The 12,672-nt window shown below is 36.1% G+C and overlaps 1 long non-coding RNA gene across 1 annotated transcript; it reads right to left on the bottom strand.

Moving 5' to 3' along the window:
- Window positions 1-11,226: 11,226 nt before the first annotated feature.
- On the bottom strand, window positions 11,227-12,610 carry LOC118601786. Its single transcript, XR_004950611.1, has 2 exons — window positions 12,559-12,610; window positions 11,227-11,900 (listed from the first exon to the last, which is right to left on the bottom strand). It is a non-coding gene; the product is annotated as an uncharacterized LOC118601786 (long non-coding RNA).
- Between the last annotated feature and the right edge of the window lie 62 nt (window positions 12,611-12,672).

Here is a 12,672-nt window from a genome sequence, read left to right as displayed (position 1 = left end):
TTAATGTCAGCTTGTAAGAGGAAACGACATTCAGCATTTTTACTAGTTTATAAGAAATCCCTATTTCAAATAACCTTCATTTAATAACTAGTCTGCGCTGAATGCTGGAAGGAGGTGGGATGAAGATGAACAAGACATTCTCTGTTCTCTCCATATATGCATATGTATACTGTCTGGTGCCAGAGACCCACCTCTACTCAAAAGGCAAACTAACAATGGCTATAACCCTGGATTACATGGAGAGCTTCTTGAATATGAGAAGATTAATTCCAAGTGGGGGATTTGCCAGCGTGTATAGCAACCACGTGGGGATGTCAGAGGAATGGGAAAACAAGAAGATTAAGGAATGAAGAGAGACTTGAGAAATTTAAGAATGGAGTCTGGTTGAGGAATTCGGACTTAATCCATGTAAATCCAGGGACTTGGATGTAATATGTTCAGGTTTGTGTTTCCTGAGCACCGTCTTAGGCATTCCCCCTATTTCATACAGGGCACAATCTAAACTGTATTAGTCAATGTCTGGAGAGATCACCCCTGTCCTTCCTCCTGACGTTGACGCTCTTGCCCGCTCCATTCCTGGGCGCTCCACTCCCACGCGGCTTTCTCTCCCACCTCCCAGCAGGTCTTGAACTCCAGCACCTCTGGTGTCTCCCTCAAACTCTTCCACAGGCCTGGGATCCTTCCCCATTCTTCGCTCTGCATTTATTTAAATTATAGAGGTGCGTGTGTATGTATGTATTAATAACTTAAAAAAAAACTGAGGGACTAGTATATATTAAGCAGTGTGTGACATACAAAGTAGTAACCAGATTAGTTGACTACTAATGAAGAAAGTTATAACCTGTCTAAATCCTATCCATCCTTTGAGAGAACTTCTCCAGACCAGCCTGGCTCATGAAATTCTACGGTATGCTTAAAAATATCAGTACTAATTGTGTAAATGATCTAAAATGTTTCCTACAGTTTTTTTAATGTTATTTAAAATACTTATTATTATTTAGGTTTTTATCAGTTAAGTAATTTTTCAGAATAGAGATCCCATTTCATCTTCGTTTCTCTAATGCCACTAATTAAAATGTTTTCCATATTATAGGTGATCAACAAAAAATTGACCCTTACATAAGAAGTTAATAAATATATATAATATATAATTGTGTATACATATTAGCATAATAGGCTAGTGTTAAAATGTAGTGCATGTATCTGCACATTTTTTATCTTCGTGAGCCAGTAATTTTTAAGTTAATACACATATACATGTGTATATGACAAAAGTTTATTTTCCTAAGTAAAATGGCTTCAGAAATCTATTGTTACATAAATTACACCACCATAAAATTGTTATGGGAACAAAAACTTGTTAATCTTATCAGATTTTCATAAAGCTGAAAAAAGATCTTTTCATCAACGTAGACATATTACCCCAGAATAAAGAATAAGGTTTTGAATTGAATAAACCTATATAAAAATCATGAGAGCATCCTAATTATTTTTATTTCACCATTGAAATCATTTAAGTAAACTACATAAATCTGGAAACAAGACAGTAAAAGCTCAAGAGAAAATATACCATTGGTTGAGTGATTATTTCAATTAATCCTTGCATGAACCCTGTAGAGGTCTCAATAGTTCCAGTCAGACTCAGGAATTAAGGTTCCAAAATAGAGGATTCGAACCTACGTGTCAGTGACCCCAAAGCCCTTACTCTCTCCACTATGTCTCCCAGTTCTACTCCTAGCCACAGAGTGTAGAGAAACTTCTATGAGGCGGTGTCATTTTGAGTTGGGCTTCCAGGGAACGAAATGTTTCTGCGTGCAGAGATTGAGGGTAAAATATTCCAGTGTAAGAAACGACTGTCCTAAGGCCTGATTCAAGGAATGCGGTAGGTTAGTGAGTGATGGCTCTGTGGGATTTGCTCTCAAAAAGAACCACCTTACCAGGGCAGCCCACACAGATAACTATTCAATGCTAGACGAAGGGTGGGAATATGAGGCCTAACTCCCTTGCCTCAAGGTGGGGCACTCTGAAGGGTCAACCCCGGCTCCGTAACTCCTTGTTACAACTGCATCTTCTTCATCTTCTGCCCCATCTACTTCCTTCACTCTACGAAATTTCCACATGCAAGGCTCCATCTAACAGTCTATTTCCACGGAAAGAGGACCTAAGAGAGTAAGAAATATGAAAAACAAAAACAAAAACAAAACCCAAGACAGTGGGGTATATAATGATGATAAGAGATAGATAAAATTCTGTTTGGAGAAAATCTTGGATTCCTTGTTAAGGAATTTGGACTTTATTCTGCAGAACAGTGATTTCCAAGTTGGAATGACTGAAAGGATGCTCAGAGTCTGGGGAAAAAATATATATTATTATTTATACTTTTATAAATGTCTACTTCTGTTTTACGATACAGATAATATATTAGTAAAATAGTACATAACATACAGATAGATACTTTAGTATGTGTTCTAATTTTTTTTTTTGATTAATAAATGTGTGCCATCAAAATTTGAGACCACAGCTATAGACATTGGGAAAGTAAGTCAATGAGGCCTTTTTATTTTTCAGGAAAAAAATGCTCAGATATAAATTAGAGTAGTGGTTCTCAACCTGATTCAGCTTTAGAGAATCAACTGGTAACTACTGAAAAATATTGATGGCCAGGTCCCACACTCTAAACTAATTATATCCACTCTCTGTGAAGGGAACCAGCAACAATATTTTCTTTTCCCTTGAGGACTCTAGAGTTACAATCAAGTTTGATCCGAATTGGCCAATGAAACATTACAATTAATTCAAACTCTTAAAGATCCTGAGAAGTAACCATCTAGTTACAGAGGAATGAAAGCTAAAGATTTAAAAGGTACTTTTACCTTAAGCATAAGGTCTGTATTGTAAATAAATATGGTTATTCTCTCTACATTTTGTTTTTACTTCCTTATAGAGCCCTAGCAGACAGTTGACCCTCCTGGGCTCTCTCTCCAGGAAATGAGTAACTCACTCATTAAGAGACCTTTTACATAAGCCTCTTTCTTATCTGCTAGAATTAGACTGAGTTCTCTCAGCCTCTCAGTTTGTTTTCCTGAGTTTACACAATAATAAAATACGCACAATGACCCTCTTACTCTTCTTTTAGCAGCTGATTATTTAATACTGATTAGCTTTGAAATGCAAATAGCCCTATCAAATATCAAGCTACTTGCCTTCCCCTGGGCTAAGGCTGTATTAGAGTGAAAGTCAAAACCTTTTTATGCAAAGGCAATGTAGTCCATCCAAAAGTCCCTAGGAGATCTCCAATTTTTTCAGGATTATATTCAGGATATGAAATTCTTTGTACTAACAGATTATATTATCTCCTAAATTATTAACCCTTTGCTGACTGTTGGCTGAACCCTCAAAGCAAACATAAAACTTACGGCATTTGTGTTTATATGTAAATAAGACAAACAACAGCATGAGAAAGAATTTCTGTAGGAGAATCTTATCTAGCCTATTACAACAGGATCACTAGTTGTTTGTCTTAAACAGAGAGTAACAACTTTAGAGCTATAAAATACCTTTGAGATGAACTAATTCATCCTCTTCGATTTACAGATAAGCACAGAGGTTTTGCATGCTCTTACTAGGTCAGTATTTGGACTGGAGGAAACAGGGCTGGATTGCTGAATGGTAAATTCCTGATGGAGTGGAAACTGAGCTGACATTGGCAGATGGGTGTCAAACCAGCTGGAGTCTCTGGCCTGAAATTCACGTCCTGAAGAGTCAGAAGTTGAGCAGGTCCTACAACAGGATAACAAAGCAGGAGGGGATGGGGCTGCTGTCAGGAGCCCATACACAGGCAGGCACTGCCTGCCCGCACCCCCCCGCCCCCCACCCCCGCCTGCCCCCGCCATTTAAGTGTTTATAACATGCAAAAGAAAAAGGCGTGGAAACGTTTTGGAATTGTTGCTGGGTTTCATTTAATTGTCATTTTCCAGCCAAGGAAATCGAGAATTAGGAAAGTTAAGTGTCTTGACCAAGATTACACATTTGGGAAGAACAAGGTCTAGACCAGAATCTAAATCAGTCGGACTCCAGATCCTCATTTTTAACAATTTGCTCTTCGTATGCAAATATACTTCCTGCTTCAGGCTATGTAATAATTATAAATAATGAGGTAGTGATGGAGGTAAGGCCTCAAATAACCAAAACTGCTTCTAAATAGTGGGAGAGCCCTCATAAAGCCCTCTACCTGGAACTTCCCTCCAAAAGTAGCCATCACTAAAATCCTCCCAGCATAGCAGTAGAAGCACAAAGAAAGCCATTTTGCAGAGTGCAAAAGGGGAATTATGCCACATACACGGAGCTGACTGTAGCAAATAGAAACAGAAATCTCTAGAACGATTAGCATGATGTAGATGAAAAGTCCGAGTGTTTCAGTCTAAACTTTGAACAGTTGTAGATAGTCACTGGGAATTTCATACAGTTTCTATATTTAGCCCCATATCAGGAAGTTCCAAGCCTGGCATGAATCTGTGAATCTGTATATTACAACCAGGATAAAGACCAGTATGAGAGTTTCGAAAGGATCAGCAGGTGAATCAGAGCCAGGACTATTAGGAAAACAAGTTAGAGCTGTTTATCTTTCAGCTACAGGTTTTCTAACATACTACTGAGAAGGTGTTGAGTCAAAATCTTTGTCAAAGCGATAATGATAAATGTCCAAACCTGTAGAGAATTTTTATGAGTTTGAGCCAAAGTGAGGACAATTGGCAGGAAGCAAGATCTCAAATGCTTCAGAGAATGACAGTTTTGTAGTTTCTTTTCTGCATTTGGCATTAAGGAAGGAAGGTAAGAAACATTATTTGGAGGTGAGAGAAAGCAAGGCTGGGATTGGATTACAGGACAGTTAATAAGATTGTGTGCTTTCTTGAAGGCGATTGCCTCCAAGGGGTCAAAAGATAGATTACTCTGGCATTCCAAAGGCGTGTTAACCTAGATGCGCAGAAACAATGGACCCGGCTCACTTGAGACAAAGAGGAACCTTTCACTAAAAAAAGATATATGCCTGGGGAATGACTACTCCTAGTGACCTGCCCAGTTAGGAATTTATGATCTGACCACCCTCTGAGGTTACTTTCCAAAGAACCCGTTTTTTCGTCCACACCCTTATGGTCATATATGGTCTAAATATCTTGGTTCTCAAGACTGTCAGGAACCATATATAGATATGCATATGTATTTAAACTTAAGCCAAGTCTCAGGGTAAAACAATAGACAACCACAGCCACAAATTTGTATTTCCCCAGATATGCTCCTTTTATCCTTTGGGAACTCCAATTTTCTCATATTCCTCCAGAATTGTTCTAGGAGCGACTAAAGACATCTGATGTAGAAGGCCACATCTCCTTTGTCTGATCTATGAAGTCAGATGGCCAGGGTTCAAATTTCATTAGGTATATTACTACTGACGCACACTTATATACTTAAAAGACGAGAAAACTTTAATGACCCTTACCTGACAGAATTGTGTTAATAATTAGATAACATAAAGCGTATAAAGCACCTTAGCATTTGCTGAGTGCTTATTACATACTGTCTTAATCCGTTTGGGCTGCTATAATAGAACAGCCACGGATTGAGTAGCTTATGAACAATGCAGTTCTCGAGACTGGGAAGTTCAAGATCAAGGTGCTGGCAGAATGAGTGTCTGGTGCGAGCCCCCTTCCTGGTTCACGGTCGCCTTCTCACTGTATCCTCAAATGATGGAAGGGGTCTCCTTTACACGGGTGTTAATCCCATTCATGAGGGTGCCACTCTTATGACCTAATCTCCTCCCAAAATGCCCATCTCCTAATACCATCGCAGTGGAGGTTAGGATTTCAGCATAGGAATTTTGAGAGGACACAAGCATTCCGTTTATAGCATGAGCTAAGCAATGTACTGATATTGCTATTATTGGTAAGAAGGAAGGAGAAAATGGCACTCTCCACATTCTAATGCAATAAATAGCTCTGCCCATTTTGAACTTGGTCTTTAATTACAACTCCTCACTTTAGGACCTAGACTGGCCTAGAACATAAATGGCAGACACGGTGCTATACTCAGAAGCAGGCTCTGCATAGGCCCTGATTTGACTTACTCCTGGGTGAACCAAGTATCCAGGAGATGTAATAAATCATACCTCGTTTATTAATTAAATAATCCTAGTACAAAATGAGTGTTGTTTATTTTTAAAGCACCAATTAAAAATTATCAGATAAAAAGGAGAAAAATATAATTTTCGGGGACTTTCAGGCATTATTAAGGAGCACATCAAGTCTGATAAACTCCTCTAACATTTGAGTTGCCCAGAATCAAAAAAATACAGACAAAATGAAGTATCTCTTACAGGATGGTGTCTGGTGGGTCATATCTAACCTACATTAAGAATTTCATGAATTCCTCCTGGAAACGTGTCCTGTTGGCATACTTTCATATATACACACATATGAACAAAGATGCTTAATGCAGCAGTGTTTAAATATGCATAAAAAGAAATAAATATTTATCTGCAGCAAAGAGGGTAACCAAATCATGGTACTTTTTTAAAAAATTGAATTAAATCTCTGTGTTCTGATATTAAAAGATTTCTAATATCCATAAGTAAAAAAGTAGGCACGATTCTGGAAATATATATTAGAAATTACTGATGGGGTGGTCTGTGGCAATAGCTATTTCAGATATTTTGATTGAATACCTTGCTCACTTTGAATTCCATAAAATTAAGAATGAACAAAGGACCAATAAATTGCATCTATAAGGTTTAGAACTCAAAATGATATCCCAAGCCCCTCCTTCCTGATGTTTATTTTAAACAATAATGACATGGCAAAATTCCAATGGGAAAAAAATGGATAATCTCCAGGAATTTGTTGTAAGAAGGATTAGTGATTATATAATTTTATGGAGAAAAGGGGATTGTACATTATTGGTAATTTTCTTCTACTAAACTTGTACTCAGGTTGTCATTTCCGGATTCTTACTAACATCTCAGAACTGGTAGGGCCACATAGTTATTTAAGTATTATCATGCGCTCTTCATGTTCATAAGAGCTGAGAAAAAAAATCACTTCTTTGTGGTGCCTCAGACCTGAGAGATTGAAAGTTGCAATGAGTTACTTAATATTATTTCTTTTTTCTCTCACTTTTGTTTGTCTGACCAAATCATACTGGGAGATATTTAGGGCCACATATTATAAAAAATATAACAGAAGAAAATGTCTCTCAATTGTTTTACACTATAAAACAGCTTAATGAAAACATGAACTGAATAAATCAAAAACTCTCAGATAAATCATCAAATAACAGAATGTTATTTTTGAAGGTAGAAATATTGAAGTCCTAAAAGAAAAAAGTAAATACCAAAACAATATTAATACACAACTAATGAATTGATAGTAAATAGTATGAGATGCGATCAATGCAGATAAAAACTACATTAGTAAAAGAGATAATCACAATGAAAGCAGAATGAAAAAGCCAAAGATTGGAGCAATTAGAAAAGAACTAATTGATATGGAAGATAAAGATAATCTAAGCATAACTCACCTTCTTGAAGAAGAGAACCCGAAAACTCAAGGAAAGTTTTATTCAAAGATATATCAAGAACTATCCCTAAAATGAACCAAAAACTCTCTGCAGAACAAAATATCACCCCCAAGAAAACTGACAAACTAATGAGCTTCAAAAATAAAGTTTTCCCCCCAGGCATCGGGTTTTATAGGTAAACTACTAGCGAGGGAGAGAATTTAGTATGGCTTCTGATTTCTCTGTGGCAATGCTCAATGCCAGAGGGAGAAGAGCAATAGTAGCTAGCCTCCAAGATGACCTTCAGTGATCCCTGACTCCTGGAATCTACACCTCATGTAGTCCCCTCCCTCGTTTTAGCAGGGTTGGTCCGTTTGACCAACAGCGAATCCTGCAGAGGTGATGGTACCTCACTTCCAAGATTAGGTATAAAAGGCACTGCAGCTTCTGTGCTGGTTGCACTGCCACTCTCTTGGGTCACTCATTCTGGAGTAAGCTAACTATTATGCAAGGACCAAGGCATTGAGGTACCAAATGAAGTCTTTTGCCACCAGGCAGGAAACAGCCTCTCAACAACAACCATGAGTGAACCATTCTGGAAGCAGATCTTTGAGGCCCCATCAACCCTTGAGATGACTATAGCCCTACCCTACAATTAGAATGGGTTATCACAAGATATCCTGAGCCAAAACCCTACAGCCAAGCCTCTCCCAGATTCCTGACCCTCAGAAACTGTGTATGATAACAAAGGTTTGTTGTAAGTGGCTAAAATTTCGAGTAGTTTGTTACACAGTAATCGATAATTAAAACAATCCTCAAAAAGGGAAATAGTGTGGGGACCAAGAATAATATACAGTGTAACCCAAGAATTATTATTTGGACAAAATATTATTCAAGAACAAAATAACAGGTAGATATTTCCATGACTTAAGAACGTTTCGCAATGCAAGATTCATTAAAAGAACTACTTATTCAGAAAAAAAAAATCAACCATTTAGGAGATTAAAGCAAAGAAAGGAAAAACCGAAATTGTGAAAAATATGAGTAGTTAACTGTTAAAATTGAGAAATGACACTAAATTACTATAGAAATTGTGCTACAGACTGGAAAATAAATGTAAAAAACTATACAATGTATAAAGTATAATAATGTAAATAACAAAAACATTAGAAGTAATTGTGAGAGTGCTAAGGTCCTCGATCTAAGGAGAATTACTATCAGTTAAGATGTAAAGTTTTTATTAAAAAATAAACACAACTCCACTCTCTTTGTATTTTTCATAAATTCTTCATTAACTTAAGAATCTTTTAGAAAATGTTATCTCTTGTAGTGAAAAGATATATCCTGATTTTGAATTTCCTTTTCTTTTTTTTTTAAGCCTATAGTAATTGGTAGTTCTAGGTGGTCTCCCATCCAAGTACTAATCAGACCTGACCCTGCTTAGCTTTCAGGATCAGATGAGATTAGGCATGTTAAGGGTGGCATGGCTGTAGACTGATTCTGAATTTCAACAATTCCTTTAATTTCACTTGTTTATTTTCTTATATATTTAAATTGTGTTTAGAAATAGAATTTATATTATCTCATTTGTACAGAAGTTTATCTTTCCCTCATCTTCTCTTCTTTCACAGAAAAATATCTTAAGTGAGGCTCACTACTGTGTTATTTATTAATGACAGAATTTGATGATATTTCGCTTTCCTTTTTGTACTTTACTGCATTCCACAAATTATAATCTGCATATGCTGATGTTATAATAATTGAGTAATTTTTATCAATAATTAAGATACACTAGAAGCAAATAAGACAATATGTTTAGTGATTATTCCAGATGGTTAGGAATATTTATGGTTGTGATTTTCTTCTTTGTACTTGTCTGCTTTTCAAAATCTGATCACCATAGTCCAAACCTGTGAATCTACTGGAAAACAATCTTCAGATAGAACACTTAGAGGGAAGGGAGAGAAAATTGTCTCTCACTTCCCAGAAGGCCCCTGGTTTCTGATAAAAATGGTTTCCCTCAACTTCTCAGCCCAGGGGCTGGCTTTAAACTAAACACCACTTTTCACCTTTCTCCTGGTCATCACCCACGTCCTTCTGGGATACAAAATGCATAATGATCTGCTCAGAGGTGATCTTCCACCTCTTCCCACACAAGGAGGAAATGCCAACATCATTTGCAAAAGAAAAGATAGAAAATATTCATGTAATTTCTTCCAGATGATCTTATTAGGCAAGTTCATAAAAGCTTAATATTTACATACTTATAATTTGGTGGAATTGAGTGGAACCCTTCAAACATTGTTATCATAGTAATTTGATACACAAGTAATTCAATATATTTTGTGTAGTTGGTGTTACAGGAGTATATTTATCTCTATTGTTTTTCAAGAGCATTATGTTGGTAGTTTACTTGTGGTTGTTTTTGATTAATCTTCTGGTATATCTTAATGCTGTGTCAAGATTCTGGATTTCACCACAGAGGCACCCATAACATAACCTCTACATCTTTAGAGATAAGTATAAAATTTCTTATCCTTTTGGACAGAAAAGATAAAATGAGTCAATGTTTCTATTTCTTTTCTGTGCAGTTAACACACAAAAAGGAATTTTTTACTACTTAGATGCAGACTTTAGGCAATCACACTATAGGAAACATTAAAATTATTTTTATTACCTATAATATATTTTCTGATTAGCAAATTAATATTCACTACAGAAAGCTTGGAAAATTTAGAAGAGCACAAAAAGAAAAATAATCACCAAATTTCTTCACCTGTTTATATTTCGATGTAAGATCTATGAGTTTTTTTTTTCCCTTTGGCACATATATATGTATATCATTTATTTCAAAATCTGAGTTTTTAGCATACATTTAGTTTTATGGTTTGATGTCAACATATTGTAAATATTTTTCATTTTATTCATTATTCTTCTCTAATGTGTTTAAATGGCTAGAGAAGATAACATATATTGTTTAATCAAACCCAATTTTTAGACATTTTAAATGATTTCTTGTTTTACTTCAAGAAGCATAATTTTGGGGTAAAAGTGTCCATACATGCTACAGGCTTATGATATCAACTACGAATTGCACACAGCCACCGCCCCCACCACCACCCTGCATTCAAACAGGACTTCATTTATACCCTCACTAGAAATGTATATGAAAGCCTGTTCACAGCATCTTCCATTAGGGGGTGTTATATATTTTTCAGGATTTCTAATTTCTTTAACTGTAAGAGAAAGAGATATATAAAATAACCTCTTGTGTACTTTACCCATATTTTAACTGGGGTATTCAAATTTCTTAATGACTTTTTTTACTTTGAAAAAATAAATATTGAGGTAATTATCCTTGTTATATATTTGAAAACATTTTCCCAATTTGTAACTTTCCCCTGTAATTCTGTTTGACATTTTTTTGATATACAGATGTTTTAATTTATTTATGTTGTCAGGCTTATCAATCATATCCCTTGTGACTTTTTTCCCTTGGTTTAATGTAATTAAACAGGAGTGTTCGCTCAGTGAAAATTTATCCAGCACACTTATGATTTGTGCATTTTCCCATATGTATGTTATAGTTCAATAAAATTTACCAAAAATTGTAAAATTCTTTTCTAGCTTATATGATATATATACATATAGATATATATACACACATACACATACATATTTATATTCCTCTGGTTGTCTTATTCCTTTATTTTTTAATTCTTTAATCCATTTGGGTATGTTGTTGGAAAGTGAACTAATTAAACATTTTTTTTTCAAATTGTCAACTAATGTTAGCGAAATCATTTTTTTTGAATATAGATGAATACCTTTTCCCTCCCTAAACCTCAGCATCCACATTTGCAAAGTGCATTAAATGCATCGACTTCTTGCCTTTTCTCTGTGTCTAAAGTTTTGTGATGTAGTAACATAGATGTTAGAAAAGAACCTATGGTGATTTAAAACTGTAAGAGGAGGAAACACTGAGACTAAATACACCAACCAGGCAATCATCTAACAAGTCCAGACAGACTTGAATAACCCACCTCTTAATGGCGATTGTGTTCATACAAGCAACATTCAAGATATTTAAAAAGATAAAAAGAAAGGTAGAAAAGCTGTTTCTTCCATCCTTGTAAGGTAAATAATTCAGGAATGAAATTATCAGAAGCCTCAAATGGAGCTGCATCAGGAGCAGAGTAGTTTGTTGTTGTTGTTGTTGTTGTTGTTGTTGTTGTTGTTTGTGGACAAGCCGGAAACATGATGGTGCCTTCTCCTGCCTTCGGTATGGGATATCCATTTGGCCCCATGGTTCCTGCACATCCAAATGTCCTCCCTCAGCTCTTGATATTGATCTTGGAAACACCAAAGAGTTTAACCCAGTTAGGTACAGACTCTGGAAATTCTATTACTGTTATCATGTTCACAGAAGTCAATTATCATTTACCCTTGAACTCTCCCAAGAACTGACACATTCCGTGAGTAAATATTGGGACTGAAGTTTTTAATCCCAGAAACTGGACCTAACGGGGTTGAGCATAGGAGCATATAGGAGGTAACTATACTCATTATTATGGATTCACTATTTCTTCCAATTATTTCTTAAGGTCTCCTAGATGGAGGAGCATACACTGCCATCACCCAGCCTAGCATAAGCATTTTGTGATTTTTTAAAAAAATTTTATTATTAGTTTCAAGTATACAGTACATTGGTTAGACATTTATATAGTTTATGAAACGATCCCCCTGATTGCTCTTTCTCTCCTCTGGCTCTCCGCCTAGCCATTCCATTACTGCTGACTGCATTCCCTATGCCGTGCTCCCCATCCCCGTGACCATCTATCGACTACTAATGTGTACTTCTTTAACCCTACACATTTCTTCCCAGCCCCTCAAACCCCTCCCCTCTGTCCATCACTAGATCGTCCTCTATATTTGTGAGTCTGTTTTTGATTAGTTCATTCTTTTTTGTTCCTTAGATTCCACATATAAGTAAAATCATATGGTATTTACCTTTCTCTGTCTGACATTGCACTCAGCATCATAATCTCTAGGTCCATCCATGTCGTTGCAAAAGGTAGGATTTCATTTTTTTAATGGCTGAGTAATATTCCATTGTATACGTGA

Source organism: Rousettus aegyptiacus, unplaced genomic scaffold (genome assembly GCF_014176215.1).
Source record: "Rousettus aegyptiacus isolate mRouAeg1 unplaced genomic scaffold, mRouAeg1.p scaffold_m13_p_4, whole genome shotgun sequence".
Classification (NCBI taxonomy): domain Eukaryota; kingdom Metazoa; phylum Chordata; class Mammalia; order Chiroptera; family Pteropodidae; genus Rousettus; species Rousettus aegyptiacus.
This window is presented reverse-complemented; position numbering and strand designations above follow the sequence as displayed.